This window comes from Neophocaena asiaeorientalis, unplaced genomic scaffold (genome assembly GCF_003031525.2).
Source record: "Neophocaena asiaeorientalis asiaeorientalis breed wild unplaced genomic scaffold, Neophocaena_asiaeorientalis_V1.1 scaffold445, whole genome shotgun sequence".
Classification (NCBI taxonomy): Eukaryota; Metazoa; Chordata; class Mammalia; order Artiodactyla; family Phocoenidae; genus Neophocaena; species Neophocaena asiaeorientalis.
Window position 1 is genome coordinate 672,822 of NW_020172783.1, and position 18,656 is coordinate 691,477.

Sequence of the window (18,656 nt, forward strand, 5' to 3'; positions counted from 1 at the left end):
TAGAAGGAAGCGTAAGATAATCAAGATGTCTTATTCATGATTTACCTTCTCCATTCTAAGTTATCTCTTCACAACATAACATTAATCTCACCTAGAATCAGAACTTGACTCATATCCACAGTAATAGTAAAAAGATATTTTTCTTAAAGATAGTTGTGATATAGCCAAACTGGCACTTTATTTAACATCAGAATATTTATATTAAATTCTCCTTGCCTTAACAGCTCTTAAACTCGACATATTTTATTTTTCTGGCAGTAAGTGTTTGTCTCTTTCCTATGTAGAATATCTAGCATAATTATCAGTAAGAGAAATACTAGAGAGACCACTCTTTTCAAATGGACATTCAAAGAAAACCAGAGAAAAATTCCAAAAAATCTAGTTTTAATTGAGTATGCATCACATGATGATGGATTTTTTTAACATTACCAAGAAATTATTATGGATTTGTCTTTAACTTTAAGCCTTTTTATTTTGATATCATCCAAAAGAAGTTTGGAAATTCTCACTTGTTTTTTTTTTCCTTAATATATTATTGACTTCATTGACTTTTTTTTCCGTCACAGCAGTTGCATTGCATTTTAATCATTTTCTTTTAAATTAATTAATTTATTTTTTAATTGACATATGGTTGATTTACAAGTACACAATTCAAAGTTCAACCCAGCCTACTATAAAATAAAATAAAATGGATAAGATTTAGTTTGAGCAAGAGTTAACCATGAAGACTGTGAAAGGCTTCTGTGTCCTTTTCAGGCTGCATCTATGTCTCTTTGACTCTGGAAGGACTGGGAAAGTACTTGTATGGCCTGAGGATTTTAGTTACTGGATTAATTTAAAAGTTATTCTGGAAGAACTCCTCCTTCACACACATGAGATAACCATCCTGGTACCTTCACCAAGCCTTCTGCTGGATAATACCAAGATTCCCTTCAATGTGGAGATCATCCAACTTCCAGTAACTAAAGAAGCTTTCATGGAAGAATTTGATACTGGTCTCTATACAATTTCTTTTGAAGTGCCGAAACTTTCATGGTGGGACTTGCAAGAAAAACTAACAAAAATGATCAGCAGTTTATTAACATCAGACAAATGAGTATGTGACAGTGCTATCACAAACAAGGAGTTACTCAACAGGCTACAGGCAGCTAAGTTTGATATCTGTATTGCTGACCCTTTAAGCTTTTGTGGGGAATCAGTGGCTGAACTCCTCAATATCCCATTTATATATTCTTTTTGGTTTTCTTATGGGAATGCCATTGAGAGATTGTGTGCTGAGCATCTTATACCTTCTTCATATGTTCCTGGCATCACATCAGTACTGACAGACAACGTGACTTTTATACAGAGGCTGAAGAATTGGTTTTTCTATGCAATGAGTGAAATGTTATATTCATATGATATATTTCTGGAATGGGATAAGTATTACAGCAAGGTTTTAGGTAAGAGAAATGTGCATGTAATGATTCTTATTTCATATGTAAAATGTAAATATTTATCTGACTGTATAAAAACTTACAAAAAAGTGTTTTTAAGAGAGAACCCAAGCTCCTCTTGCTTAACTGTATTGAATGAAAAAATAATAATTTTTTTCTTTCTTTTCTCTTTTTTTTCTCTTTTTTTCCTTTTTTTCTCTTTTTTGTTTTGTTTTATATGATTGAGTACTGACAATATATCAAAGAAGGAGTATTCTATATATCTATGCATAAATCCTGACCGATGACCGTAGGTTTTTTTGAAGTAACTGGAAAACCCAAATCTGACACTGTGCTTAATTTCCATAACCTTGGACTACTCTCTTGTTTACTTCTGGTACACAGCCTGTTTTCTTTCTGATTAACAGCTGCTTCTCAGGCTTTCTGTTTGCATTCTATCAGGGATTGGTTAGTTGGTTGCAGAGCTTGGCATGTGGTGAGCATGAAACTAGAAAATAAATAAATAAATGTAGCTTCGTTTCATCTGCTCTTGTTTTCCAAAGGAGAAAAAAGGAATATTTTTCCCTAAAGGACCATGTTTCTAAACTTTTAACCTATTATTTTATTGTTGCTGTTGTTCTATTTTAAATTTCATTAGAGGTCAACTAGTGAGCTTTTACTCTGAGCACAAAGTTTTTCTCTGTTTAAGCAAGTCTGTTTACCCCCTCTGTTTTTCCTTTTGATTTTTTTTATTTGAAAAGCATTCATTTAATTGTGTCATGGATGATTTTTGCATAAGACATTATTTATCTTTGAGGAAGCCCTACCCTACTTACATTATTTAGATTTTTTGAGATATAATTAACATGTAACATTGCATTCATTTCAGGGATCTACAAAAATTAATCAATAGTCAGTCTACAAAAAACTGGAAAATTGTATTCGAGCCAACGTGAGGATTATAATCCAGGAGACAGTTTTTCATAAAGCTCTGAGGAATGTTCTCCCCATTAGAAGTCAAAGCACAGTTGTACAGGTTTTTGAGACAAAGTGTTATACATCAAAGTAATATACTGACAGTTTACATAGGTCAAGAAGGCGAGTTGTGGGTCACTGTAATCCCTTAAGGGATTAAGGAAGGAATTTTATCTCCTAAGGAGCTACCTTGCTGGCACCAGGAGGAAATTGGTTTTTTTGTTGTTGTGGTGGTGGTGGTTGAGTAGGCACTCTTGTGTCTTCTAAGGGGACCTAGTTAATGTAGAATGCAGATACACTAAAGGGGGCGGGTGGGGTAGTGGCTCAAATGGAAGAGAAAATTTTATGTTAAATTTTTCTTGTCCTGCCTTAAAATCATTTCCTTTTATCACAGGTATACAACATAATGGTTTTATATTTGTACATATTGAACACCACAAGAACTTGTTAACACTCATCACTGAATGTAGTTTTTTTTTATTTTGAGATGAGAACTTTAAGATCTACTCTCTTAGCACATTTCATATATACAATACAGTATTATTAACTATAGTCACCGTGCTGTACATCACAGCCACAGGACTGACTTATTTTATAACTGCAATTTCGTACCCTTTCACCACCTTCACCTACCTATTGTGCCCATCTTCCAGCCCCAGCATCTGGCAACCACCAATCTGTTCTCTGGTTCTATGAGTTCATTTTCTTTTTTGTTTTGTTTTCTTTTTAGATTCCACATTTAAGTGATATCAAATAGGATTTTTCTTTCTCTGTCTGACCTAATTCACTTACCATGATTTCCTCAATTTCCATCTGTCGAGGCAAATGACAGGTTGTCCTTTTTTCTCATGACTTAATACTATTCCATGGTATATATAATCATATTTTCTTTATCCATTCACCCATTGAAAAACATGCAGATTTCTTCCATAGTTTGGCTACTGTATAATGTTCCAAACTTGCAGTGAACATGGAGTGCCATAGTAGTTTTATTTTTAAATTTTTGAGGAATCTCCAAACTGTTTTCCATAGTTTTACACAAATTACATTCCCACCAACAGTGCACAAAGGCTCCCCTTTCTCCAGATCCTCCCCAGCATTTGTTATCTCTTGTCTTTTCATGATAGCCACGCTAATAGGTGTGAGGTGATATCTCCCCGTGGTTTTAATTTGCATTTCCCTGATGATTAGCAGTGGTGAGCACATTTTTATATATTTGCTACCTATTTGAATAGCTTCTTTGGAAAAATGTCTATTCAGGTCCTTTGCTCAATTTTTAATTGAATTATTATTTTTTTTGTACTGAATTGTATGAATTCCTTAGAGATTTTGGATGGCAACCCTGTATCCAATATATGGTTTGAGAATAATGTCTCTTATTTCATAGGTCGCATTCTCATTTTGTTGATCATTTCTTTTGCTGTGCATAGTCATTTTAGTTTGAAGTAGTCCCACTTATTTATTTTTAATTTTGTTTTTTATGCTTTTGTGTCATATTTTAAAAGTCATTGTCAAGACCTCTGTCAAGAAAATTTTCTGTCATGTTTTCTTCTAGAAATTTTTTGGTTTCAGGTCTTACATTGACATCTTTAATCTATTTCCAGCTAATTTTTGTGCAGTAAGATTGGAGTCTAGTTTCATTCCTTTGCACATGAATATCCATTTTTTTCAGCAAGAATTGTTTAAAACTGTCATTTTCCATTGATTGTTTTGGTTCCTTTGTGAAATATTAGTTGATCAAATATGCATGGCTTTATTTCTGGGCTCTTGATTCTGTTCCATTGGTCCATGCGTCTGTTTTTATGCCTGTACCAAATTGTTTTGACTACTATTGCTTTATAATCTTGCTTGAAATCAGAAACTGTGATGCCTGCAGATTGGTCTTTTTTCTCAGGATTTCTTTGGTTATTTGGGGTCTTTTTCAGTTTCATGTGAATTTTAAAACTGTTTTCTTTGTTACTATTTTTGACAGAAATATCTCTAATAAGGCATCATTACTAAAAAATTAGTTTATTCCTGAAAAATTAAAATTTTCCTTTATAGTTGTGATCTCTTGTTTTATAACTGCTTCCCTTTTCCTTTTATCGAGTATCTGTTCTAAATGGATACAGGATTTCTTTGGGGATTAATGATTTTCTAAAATTTAATAGTGGTGATTGTTTCACAACATTATAAATATACCAAAAACTACACTGTCATTTATTTAAAAGGAAGACTTGATTGTATTTAAAATATATCTCAATGAAACTTTTACGAAAGGGTATGAGAGTGAAACATTTCACAAAGAGAATAATATTATACTCATGGCTGACACCAATAAGGCAGTGAAATGGGATACACACTGAGTATGAAACTGGATTTTGAATACCTTTGGCATTACCAGAATCAAAACCTAAATTAATGAGATTTTCTTGTGATCTCATGCAGATAGATCTTCCTGGCAGTTCAAAATCGCTTACATTTTCTAATCAAACTTTAACACACTTAGAACATCAAGGAGATTATTCAAAAAGCCATGTGGAGAGAAACCAGATAGCAATGGTTTCCTCCTATTAGTGATATAGAGTACATATTTTGAAAGGACACCAAAATGCTGGGTAAGGTCCCTTACACCACAGTAATTGAATAGAATTCAGAAAGGAGGCTCTGGTTCAAAATTAAGAAAAATAATTTAATCAGAGTCACTAATTTTATTTCTTATTCTGTTAATATTCACTTGGTCGCCACTTCAGTTGAAAGGTACCCCTTTTGTAGTGTTTGTCAGCTAAATATGTCAAAATAACAACTAATACATCACCAGATTATTATGAAGTGCTATATCTTCACCAAAGAGGACAAGATCTTGTGAAACAGGAACTATAATTATGGATAGCAAAGGAGATAATCACTTTTAAATATTTATTAAAAGATTTCAGTCCTGATAGGGTATAGTTAGTTGTGGCGGCAAACTCCCAAACACCAGGGAAAAAAAAGATGGATCAATTACAAAAGCTGATTTTTAAAGATATCAAATTCTTTTGGAGCAATGAGGATGAGATAAATTGGAATTCCAGAAGAGGAGGAGACTCTACCATAGTAGGCTGGGATCACTGGCTGAATTTCTTGCTCATTGCTCAGAGCACGTGCTGATTCTGAGCATGGAGTAGGGCTCAGACTTAGCTCAAGCTGAAAGAGTCTGTTGACAGAGAAAGCAGCAGGCTTTTGACTTTGTTCCATACTTAAATCTGTGTCTGATTCTTCATAATCTCACTATTGTGTACTCTTGCAGGGAAAAGGCAATAGTTACATGGGACCAATACTGGTTCTTTAAAGATTTTTCTTAGAAAATTTGATGGTAAAACATTTCCCATCTCATATATCATTTTTTTCCCCTCTATCATTCTTTATTTTTATTCAGGAAAACCTACCACATTATGTGAGATTATGGGGAAAGCTGAAATGTGGTTGATTCGAACTTACCGAGATTTTGAATTTCTTCACCCTTACTACCTAATTTTGAATTTGTTGGAGGACTGCACTGCAAGCCTGCAAAGCCCCTGCTAAAGGTAATTAAATGTACTTATTATTGCCTCTTTGAGTGTTTACCTCTTGGAATGATTTCTAGTTTATTATTTTTAGTATTTGATCTTCAATCTGAAAACTTGGACATAGGAATTAATGGGAATTATCCACTTGGAGTATTATAATACCATAGTATTAATAACATTATCATGGTAATCATTAATGATGTTCATCAAATATGCCAGATATTTGACAACAATAAAATCCCTAGCCCCTGAGTTTGGTGCAAATTGTTCAATACTCTCCAGGCAATGAGTATGAGCTGAAGTGTCATGTATCACTTCCAGGTCCAACATTTAACTGTCAGGTGCACTTACTCCAGAGTTCTCTTTTCTGTAATATCAATGGGGTGTGTTCCAGAGTGGCTACTCTGTCAAACTGAGTCCTAGTTAAAGAATATATGTAACAGTTGCGGCTCACTAGATGGACATATGGCATGGGAAAGAAATAAGCTGTTGTTTTAAGCCACTGAGATTTTGGAATTGCATGTTAGTTAGCATAGTCTTGTCTAAGACATGGACAATAGTGGGGAAATTATAATACTTTGATAAAAGATCTAATAGAAATGAGATGGCCCAGTAAAATTTTGGCAGAAATTCAGTAATGATGACCTGTTTGATTTGAAAAGAGGAGAGATATTAGACTGGAGACATGATCGGAGGATAGATTATGAAAAAACAAAGGGACAATGCTAAGTATTCTTCACTTCAAATTTAAGGTTGATGAGAATCAACATATAATTTGTAAGCAGTAATGTGATATAGCGTCCTCTTTCATAAATTTTGACTATTGAATTGTTTGGAATGGAGCAAGATTTAAAGCAGGGAAATGGACTGAGATACAGTTGCAATAGTTCCTGAAAGTCATTATAAAGATCCAAACTTCAATATGATAGCAATTTTGAATATAAATGGAGAGATTTAGGAAGTATTTACAAAGAAAATCAATAGGATTTTCTGATAGGCTGAGGGTGGAGATTAAAAGAGAGAGTGCCAGAATTAATCCTTGGCTTTTGTTTCTTTGTATATGTCAGCCCTTTACTTATTTATTATTATTATTTTTTATATGGGCAATTTAGTAGTGAATATTGTCATTTACAAAGGTGAAGTAAATGGGAGCAGTTGTGAGGGAAAATGATCGTTTCATATATGGGTATGCTGAATAAGATACAATGCAGTGTCTAGCAAGTAGCTATAAAATACATTGTTTCAATCTCAGAGGACAGGTCTATGCAGTATTTGTGGGGTTTATTTTTAAACTAATTGACTATTTTTAGAGGCATTTATATTCACAGCAAAGCTGAGCACAAAATACAGAGGGTCCCCACCTATTTCTAGCCCCCTCCCATACACAGCTTCCCTCACCATCAATATCCCACATACCTGCAGCACATTTGTTACACTTTATGAACCAACATCCACATGAATATCAACAAATGTCCATGGTTTACAGTAAGGTTTACTCTGTGTGTTGTACATTCCATCTTTTGATAAACGTATAATGACATGTTATCTACCCTTATACTCTCATACAGCCTCTCCACTCTCCTAAAAATCCTCTGTGCTCCATTTCTTCATCCTTCCCTGCCCCTAAATCTTTAGAAATCACTATTTTTACTTCCTCCATAGTTTTGCCTTTTCCATAAGAAGTGGTTTTAAATTAGGGATGTCAAGGAATAAGAAGACATGACTTTGTATTGGCTGTTTATTGTAAACATTACACCACCCAGAGTTAAAAAACAGAAATTGGGGTGGAACAGGAGACTATAATCCAAATGTCTAAGGCTTGTGTGAACAGGTGTTGCACCTGTCAGCCTGACAGTTGGCATTAGAGAACATGAGTAGTTGACAGTACAGAGTAAAGACATAAAGATAAGGATAATTTTTAAAAGCAGAGAAAATGAAACAGTTGGAAATGTCAGTCAAAAGAAAGCAGGACACATATTAAGACTCTGTCTGGACCCTGTTTGATGTAGGTAGGGTAGAATGATTGAGCATACTTAAAGGATTATAGGGCAAGACCTGAGTTTCAGGTAAGGTCAGGAAATATATGGAATACTCATTGAAGAGGTTGAGAATTTGGGGGAATTTTTAAATCATGTAACAGAAATTTTTACTTTATCCTGTTATATGAATATGTACATTAATATTTTGACAAGTTAAATGATATTGGATTTCCATTCTACTTTGTTCTAAGCCATTGTTTCTGCTCAGAAAGTAATCACTTAAATATTCTGAGCCTTTTTTATTTTATTTCATAATTTTTGATAAAAGGTCTATGCCCTGTTGGGATAGTGTGAGACTTACTTATAAGTATATTTGCTATATTTAATAATTCAAAAATATTCAGAATTCTCCTATTGCCTTATTATTGACCCAGTAACACACATACATGTATATATAATGTGTGTTTGTGTGAATTTGTGCATTTATTTATTTTACCAACTATATGTCACCAAGGATCTAACTGATTTCTTTTGTATGAACTTTAAGGATGTCCAGAAAGTGTAAGAGCTTTGAAGTATTTCCAATGGATCTTATTTCCCCTGTCTCCACCCATCAGAGAACACTAAGGCCCTGGGGACACTACAAAAGCACAATCACATCTCTGCAGTTCAATAATGACATGCTCTCACACTCATGAAAAAAAATGATTCCTAAGTTTATGACAACTGTAAGGGGGTTCTTTAATATAGCAAGCATTTTCATAACATGTAATTGTTTGAATAATTCACATGATTAATTTTGGTATTAGAATATTTCCAGAAGATTTTCAATGGTATCCCTAACTATAAAAAGCAGATACTGGGGACCTCCCTTGTGGTCCAGTGGTAAAGAATCCGCCTTAATGGTGCAGGGGACGCGGGTTTGATCCTGGTCAGGGAACTAAGATCCCACATGTCGCAGGGCAACTAAACCTGCGCACAACTACTGACCTGCACACCTAAACTAGAGAGCCTGCCGTGCCGCAAACTACAGAGCCCATGCACTCTGGAGCCCACGTGCCACAACTAGAGAGAGAAAACCCGCACACCATAACTAGAGAGAAGCCCGCATGCCCCAACGAAGAGCCCGCGCACTGCAAGGAAAGATCCTGCATGCCTCAATGAAGATCCCACGTGCTGCCACTAAGACCTAATGTAGCCAAAAATAAAATTAAATAAATAAATCTTTAAAAAAAAAAGATACTAAAGTACACTGTATCTACGTTTACATACAAATACGAGTCCATGTGAATGTGCAAATTAACACATAAAGAGAGTGACAAGTAAAGTAATCGTGAGGTTTGAGGCTCTGATAGAAAGGAATATGATGGGAGAAAGTGTAAAACTTGAACATTTCCACAAACAATAACCACATTTGTGTTCTGTTTCTGAGTTAGAGTATGTACAATGACATGATATATAAGTGCGAGCCCTTTGTTAACTACATTTGTGCCTTAATCCCTATGCAGAGCTCTCTGGTAAATTAGCCTGGATCATTTGGTTAAACTCAAAGTGTACACAGCTGCTTCTACCCTTGAGCCAAAATCATATCAATGTCAGGCAGCTATGTCAAATTAATCAGATCAATGTAAACATTAAAAGGAAAAAGCAGTATTGAAGACCCATCTTTGGAACAGGGTCTTTTCTTCTTAAACTTTTAGCCCCATCTACTGAAGAAGTAGAGGGAGAGTCACAGTTAATCATGTATGTGTGTTCTTATAGCACTCAGCACAACAATCCTCTAAGGAATGTGACCCAACTAGGGATCTGCAGTAAGACTCAGACTTTCATCTTTTCCCTGTAAGGAAGATGTAGGAAAAGGTTGGAGAGAGGAGTGAAAATTTTCGCTCCAAATAAAAGTAATAAACTTATTTACCTCCTTCACACTAGTCACACTATTCATATTAACAATTCCAATTATAATAACATTTACAATTATAAACTCAAGTATTTACAAAAGTAATATATATCCATCCTGTGTAAAACAACAATCTCATATGCTTTTATCACCAGCCTAATTCCAACAATAATACTTATCCACACAGGACAAGAACTACTTATCTCAAACTGACATTGAATCACAATCTAAACCTTAAAATTATCACTTCAAAATAGATTATTACTCAATAATGTTTGTGTCAGTAGCACTATTTGTCACATGATCTATTATAGAATTTTCAATATGATACATGTATTCAGATTCCATTACAACATGAAAAAGATGTCAATTTGATTTTGAATGCCAAAATGTAAGTTTGTGGAATTGTGGAATTTGGGGTTTTCTTTTTTTAATTTCAGAGCCTCAGAATGTATTAATCATTCTCACAATTCATTCCATATGATAATCAGCCCATAGCTGACATCTCTTTTGATTTATTTTCTAGCATTTTTTTTCTTTATCTTCTTTTTTTTCATTACCCCACAACCAGTAGGCACCCAGTCAAATGCTTTTAATATTTATCATCTCACTTCAATTTACACAGATACTGTGGATCTTCAAACTATATATAGTATTGATTTGAGTTTTATAATTACATAAATTATTTTATACTATAATTCACATTTTCTTTTTCTTATTACTCTATGATTTTTTTCAAGTATATCCAAGTTTCTATTTGTAAATCCATTTAATTCATTGTGAGAGTTGCAGAGTTTTGGTTTATGTATTTATCACATTTTATTTATTCCTCACAAAGGATAATTAGGTGTCCCCATCTCCATCCTACAACGGAGAATATTAGGAGGAAAATTTGCAAAGCTAGGCATATATTTGAGATCTATATCCAATAGTGGGATTAAATTATAGTATCATGGGTTATTGGCATATTTAATTGTGTTGTACATTTAATTTCACTGAATATCTCTACAAATGTGTTGTTTCATCAGGAGTGCATAGGTGGTCACATCTTCCACATTTTATCTACACCTTGATACTATTCTATTTGTCAGTTTCAAAGAGGTAAAGTGATATTACATTGCTGAATTTTATTTGTATTCTCTGTAATAGCAAAGCTGAACATCTTTTCAGAAACTTATTATTCTTATTTTCCCTCTTTGAAACTCATATACTTAGTACATTATTTTGGATATTCTAACATTTTTGCAAGAAATACAAATTCTTTCCATAGCATAGAATATTTAGGTATTAATCCTTGATCTAGCCATTGCAAATATCTTCTCCTATGGCTTCATATATTTGTTAATATTACCTCTAATTTCCTTTTTTAAACATAAACTGCCAAATTTGATGTAATCAAATCCATCCTTTAATACCTTATGATTTGTACTTTTCAAAGTCTCATTTAAAATATTTGTATCTTTTCTGAGGTTAAAGAGACATTCTCTTATATTTTATTTTTAAATGTATAATATTATAGTTTAACATGATATATTTAATGCATTCAGATTTTTCTATTAATACATGCTAGGAGGTAAACATTCACCTCCCTGTTTTGTCTGAATAATGAATGTATTGTTATACTACTACCTGATAAACAATCCACCCAGTATGAATTTTTCTCACTGATTGTCCCAGTGAATTGTGATACCATTTTTAGCATAAACGGGACTATCACATACTCATGTCTCTCTTTCTGTCCTAACTACATTATTCTATGGTTCACTTAGTCTGTTAGCAATTCAGTAGCCTTCATTTTGTATTCTGCATTATTATCTGATGAAGTAGTCTCCAGTATTTCCTTTGCTTTTTCAAAGTTCATTCATTATCGATGAAAATGTAATTTTTTAATAAATTTTAAAATATGTGCCAATTTATCAAGAAAAATGCCATAAATGAAAAGAAATTTAAAGAGATTGATAGCTTTACATATTAAGTCAATCCACGTAAAATATAGTGTGATGTTTAATTTTATGTATCAACTTGCCTGGGCCAGGCACCCAGCTATTTAGCCAAACATCATTCTGGAAGTTGCTGTGAGGGTATTTTTGGATGACATTAACATTTAAATATGTGGACCTTGAGTAAACAAATTACTCTCTATTATGTGGGTGAGCCTCACCCAATTAGTTGAAGACCTGAATAGAACAAAAGACTGAATGCTCCCAAGCAAAAAAGAATTCTGCCAGTAGACAGACTTCAGACTTGACTAGAGCAATGGCTCTTCTCTGAGTCTCCAGCCTCATGGTCTCTTCTGCAGATTAAACTTTCCAAACTCCATAATCATGTGAGTCAATTCCTTAATATAAATCTCTTCCCTGTCTTTCCCTTTCAAGACTCATACATTTTTTTTCCTTCTCTTATTTAGTTGACTTAGTTTTAGTTTTCTTATAGTTAAACATAGGATGAAAGGATCATTTTTACTTCCACATGATTAAATATATTTTTATTTTCAATGGAAAGTCATATATTTCTATTATATTACTGTCAGCCTCAGAGTATTCATTATAGTTCTTTCTGCATGTCTTATCTAGTCAGGAATTTACATTGCTACCTCATTTCTAAATGTGTTTATGGAAGCTTATACAAAGAGAAAATGTAACCAAGGTAAAAGAAAACTGAAATTTAGAAAACAGGTTAAAGTAAATATACCAAACTTATGTCATTATACTGACTGCAATTCAGCAGAAAAATGAATGATAATCTTATTAGCATCCAAAACTAAATATAAAGTGAAGCACCGGAACTATTTAACTTAAAGCAGGAATCAAATATTCTTCATTTGGAACATTGTGGAGAGGGTTTTGGAAGGCAATAGAGAGTACTGAATATAGTCATTGGCTTTACAATCAACAAGCTTAACTTAGAAATTTGGCTCTGCCAGCTACTGCTGTGTAGACTTGGACAATTTACTCAACCTTACTGAGACAGCTTTCTCATTTGCAAATGTATACATATCTCTTAGAATTCACATATATCTAAGTTAAAGGATACATGTAAAGAGCTCTGCACATGGCAGGAGATAATATGTAGTCAATAATTTGTAAACACACACACACACACACACACACACACACACACACACACACCGCTCTATCATGCTGAAGGGAACATCCAATTTAAGTCATTTTTAATTTGTATAGTAACCAGTGATTTCAGGTCATATTTTGTACACTGAAATGGTTAACATATGAAAAACAGAAATGTTCTAATAATTCTGACACGTTGAGAAAAGTGTATGACTTATTCTTGATACTATCAACTTTCATATAACAAAGACTGTTTCCCTCACAGGAGTTAGAAGAGTTTGTGCAAAGCTCTGGAGAAAATGGAGTTGTGCATAGTTTTGGAAGTTTTAGCCACAGCAACCAGAGAAGAAAAAGAAATAAAAGGACTCCAAATTGGAAAAGAAGTAAAGCTGTCACTGTTTGCAGATGACATGATACTATACATAGAGAATCCTAAAGATGCTACCAGAAAACTACTAGAGCTAATCAATGAATTTGGTAATGTAGCAGGATACAAAATTAATGCACAGAAATCTCTGGCATTCCTATACACTGATGAAAAATCTGAAAGTGAAATTAAGAAAACACTTCCATTTACTATTGAAACAAAAAGAATAAAATATCTAGAAATTTGTTTGAAAACACAAAAGACTCTGAACAGCCAAAGAAATCTTGAGAAAGAAAACGGAGCTGGAGGAATCAGGATACCTGGCTTCAGATTATACTACAAAGCTACAGTAATCAAGACAATATGGTACTGGCACAAAAACAGAAATATAGATGAATGGAAAAGGATAGAAAGCCCAAAATGTAAGGCCAGACACTATCAAACTCTTAGAGGAAAACATAGACAGAACACTCTATGACATAAATCACAGCAAGTTCCTTTTTGACCCACCACCTGGAGAAGTAGAAATAAAAACAAAAATAAACAAACAGGACCTAATGAAACTTCAAAGCTTTTGCACAGCAAATAAACCATAAACAAGATGAAAATACAACCCTCAGAATGGAAGAAAATATTTGCAAATGAAGCAACTGACAAAGAATTAATCTCTGAAATTTACAAGCAGCACATGCAGCTCAATATCAAAAAAACAAACAACCCAATCCAAAAATGGGCAGAAGACCTAAATAGACATTTCTCCAAAGAAGACATACAGATGGCCAAGAGGCACATGAAAGAATGCTCAACATCACTAATCATTAGAGAAATGCAAATCAAAACTACAATGAGATGTCATCTCACACCGGTCAGAATGGCCATCATAAAAAATCTACAAAAAATAAATGCTGGAGAGGGTGTGGAGAAAAGAGAACCCTCTTGCACTGTTGGTGGGAATGTAAATTGATACAGCCACTATGGAGAACAGTATGGAGCTTCCTTAAAAAACTAAAAATAGAACTACCATATGATCCAGCAATCCCACTCCTGGGCATATACCCTGAGAAAACCATAATTCAAAAAGAGTAATGTACCAAAATGTTCATTGCAGCTCTATTTACAATAGCCAGGACATGGAAGCAACCTAAGTGTCCATCAACAGATGAATGGATAAAGAAGATGTGGCACATATATACAATGGAATATTACTCAGCCATAAAAAGAAACGAAATTGAGTTATTTGTAGTGAGGTGGATGGATCTAGGTTCTGTCATACAGAGTGAAGTAAGTCAAAAAGAGAAAAACAAATACCGTATGCTAACACATACATGCGGAATCAAAAAAAAAAAGGTCATGAAGAACGAGGGGCAAGATGGGAATAAAGACACTGACCTACTAGAGAATGGACTTTAGGATATAGGGAGGGGGAAGAGTAAGCTGGGACAAAGTGAGAGAGTAGCGTGGATATATATACACTACCAAATGTAAAATAGATAGCTAGTGGGAAGCAGCCGCATAGCACAGGGAGATCAGCTCGGTGCTTTGTGACCACCTAGATGTGTGGGATAGGGAAGGTGGGAGGGAGGCAGATGCAAAAGGGAAGAGATATGGGGACATACGTATATGTATAACTGATTCACTTTGTTATAAAGCAGAAACTAACATACCATTGTAAAGCAATTATACTCCAATAAAGATGTTTTAAAAAAAAGTTGCAGTTGTAGTGTTTACTCTGGGGTCAATGATCAAAAACCTCACAGAAGAGAAGTCTAATGTGATTGCATCAGCCCTTGCCCAGATTCCTCAGAAGGTCAGATAATCTTATTTTTTCAGGGACAGCTATTTTAAATTCCATGAAGATCTCCTTAAAAGCGTGCTTTAAAATGTCAGAAATGTTATTGGCAATGTTAGTGTCAATTTAACTGAACTGTAAAAAAAAAGTTATTAACTGTTAAAACAGGATATTTGATTGCTGTCTTGTTTTAAACCTGGCATTACTAACAGGAAAACATATTGCAAAATTTTCTTTAAATAATAAGCTAAAACAATCATTCACTACTGTCAAATTTTCAGTCGGCTTTGTATCTACATTTTAAGGCTTCCATGTAATCTAACCTTGTTTTGTTGTGCTTATTGTTTTTTTAATCTGAGGCATACACACAAATTGCAACTACCATCATGGAGAATAAGGCAATAGATATTCAAAAATATAGCTTTGATTTACAGAATGCCTTGGGACTCTATTTCCTTTTAATTAATGGACATGGACCAGGCCCTGTTTGAGCCCGGAATTGACAGCTTAGATTCCTGAAATACTCCTAAATAGTGATTCTTCTATTTAAACAGTTAAAAACTATAATAATACACTAAAAGATTTATGCAGTTCACTCTATGATGTTCCTATAAATTACAATTATTTATTGATACCATTCTAGGTTATAACTGAGTGATGTTGCTTTTAAACTGCCAGGGACACCCTTTTCTCCTTACCTTTAGTTAAAATAGAGAATTAAATGTAATTTTAAGTTACAAATCATCATAATAATTTTTGTATTCATAATGAAGTTACTTTAAAATTATTTTGTGTAAGTAGTACCCATTTAAATATTTAATCCAAAAAGCATTTTCATAAAATTATTGAGTTTTCAATTGCATTAAAATGCAATGCTTATGGGTGAAAACAGGGTAGAATAGGAAGCACAAATTTTGTTTGTCTCTCTACCAAAAAAATAATTGTGCTAGCCAAAGCTGTAGGAAGTAACTATATTGGAACTCTGGGGCCTGTCTGAGCACTTACAACTCACAGGGGACAGCTTGACTAGGAACTGTGGTTAATTTAGTAAATTTCACCCCTTTAGACTAAAAGCAACTTCAAAGCCTCCATCACTCAACCCCATGTCAGGCAAAATGCCTATATTTCTGGTGTAAATTGGTGGAGCCACTGTGGGCAAAAAAGACCTTATTTTCCAGATATTAGGGTTCTGCATTCTGTTTGCTGATTACTGCCTCTGATCCTTGAAGTGTAGGCACAGAAGTTGGCCAGAGTTGTTTCAACCTTCATAAGCAGAAACAATATCCAGGAGTTTTAAAGGATCAGCACTATTTTTTTCTTTTTTTGTCCATTAGGGAGCAAGACATTGAATTAGGTCATTAAAAACAACCTCACATAGTGGAATTTGGAAAGCTATGTGCATGTCCAGGGAAAGATACTGGCTTATAAAAGAACTGAGAAGACCTAAAACTTTAAACTCAGCCTGGTTTCTGGTAAAGACAAATACTTCAACAATCCGAAAAAAAAAAAATTCAAACTCTAACAAAGGGGCAATTCTGATTTCTGGAGTTAGAGCATTATAAAAATCAAATGTACAGCTCTCAACAGATATCACAAGGCATAAGAAGATAGACAAAAATATGGCTCAATCATAGGAAAAAAATAGAGAGAAACCATTCCTGAGGAAGTCTGGATTTTGTGGCTGCTACAAAAAGCCTTTAAAACCACTGCCGTAAAGATGCACTAACAACCAAAGGGAGACAATGATAAAGAGAAAAAAATGATGTAGGTACAAAATGAAATATTGATAATGAAAAAGAAATTACTAAAGAAAGGGCCAAAAAGAAATCCTGGAGATGAAAATTACAATAACTGAAATGAAAAGCTCACCTCAGGAGTTCAAAACCAGAAATGAACAGGCAAAATTATAAATAAACTTGAGGAAAGGATAATTGATATTTATCAAGTTGGGGGAACAGAAAGAAAAACAAATGAAGAAAAATGAACAAAGCTTAACAAACTTCTGGGACATCATCCAGTGAATGAGCATACACATTGTGGAAGCCCCAGAAAGAGAGAAATGGGCAGAAAGGATATTTAAAGAAATAATGGCCTAAAATAGCCCAATTTAATGAAATACATAAATCTACAAAACCAAGAAGTTTAGTGAACACCAAGTAGGATAAACTCAAAGAGACCTAAACTAGGACATATTATAACCAGGATGTTAAAAGCCAAAGATAATAAGTGAATCTTGAAAGCAGCAAGAGAGAAGGAATTCATCACCTAAAAGGTATCTTGACTATGGTGACTAGCCAATATCTCATCAGAAACTTTGGAGGCCAAAAGGCAGTAGATTGATAAATTCAAAGTCCTCAAAGACAAATTGTTAACCAAGAATGCTATATCAGGCAAAATTTCCTTCAAAAATGAAGTAGAAATTAAAATATTCCAAGAAAAACAAAAGCTAAGGGACATAATTAACAGTAGATTTTCCTTGTAAAAATGCAAATGGAGTCTTTCTAATTGAAATAAAATGCTGCTAGACAGTAAGGTAAAACCATATGAAGAGGGGTACGGCTTGAAGATGGCGGAAGAGTAAGACGCGGAGATCATCTTCCTCCCCACGGATACACCAGAAATACATCTACACTTGGAACAACTCCTACAGAACACCTACTGAAGGCTGGCAGAAGATCTCAGACCTACCAAAAGGCAAGAAACTCCCCACGTACCTGGGTAGGGCAAAAGAAAAAAAGATAAAACAGAGACAAAAGAATAAGGACGGCACCTGCACCAGTGGGAGGGAGCTGTGGAGGAGGAAAAGTTTCCACACACTAGGAAGCCCCTTCGCGGGCGCAGACTGCGGGAGGCGGAGAGATGAGCTACGGGACCGCGGAAGAGTGCACAGCGACGGGTGCGGAGGGCAAAGCGGGGAGATTCCCGAACAGAGGATCGGTGCCGACCGACACTCACCAGCCCGAGGCTTGTCTGCTCAACCGCCGGGGCGGGCGGGGCTGCGAGCTGAGGCTCGGGTTTCCGTTTCGGATGGAGCGCAGGGAGAGGACTGGGGTTGGTGGCTTGAACATAGCCCGAAGGGATTAGTGCACCACGGCTGGCCGGGAGGGAGTCTGGGGAAAAGTCTGCACCTGCCGAAGAGGCAAGAGACTTTTTCTTCCCTCTTTGTTTCCTGGTGCGTGAGGAGAGGGGTTTAAGAGCGCTGCTTAAAGGAACTCCAGAGACGGGCGCGAGCCGCAGCAAAAGGCGCGAACCCCAGAGACGGGCGGGAGACGCTAAGGCTGCTGCTGCCACTACCAAGGGGCCTGTGTGCGAGCACAGGTCACTCTAAGACCTACTGGAGAACGGACATGAGGATATGGGGAGGGGGAAGGGTGAGCTTTGACAGGGCGAGAGAGAGTCATGGACATTTACCCACTAACAAACGTAGTAAGGTAGATAGCTAGTAGGAAGCAGCCGCATGGCACAGGGATATTAGCTCGGTGCTTTGTGACAGCCTGGAGGGGTGAGATAGGGAGAGTGGGAGGGAGGGAGACGCAAGAGGGAAGACATATGGGAACATATGTATATGTATAACTGATTCACTTTGTTATAAAGCAGAAACTAACACAGCACTGTAAAGCAATTATACCCCAATAAAGA

At 35.1% G+C, this 18,656-nt stretch overlaps 1 pseudogene; it reads left to right on the forward strand.

Moving 5' to 3' along the window:
• Positions 1-721: 721 nt before the first annotated feature.
• LOC112397414 (UDP-glucuronosyltransferase 2C1-like) overlaps positions 722-18,656 on the forward strand; it is a 36,641-nt pseudogene continuing 18,706 nt past the window's right edge.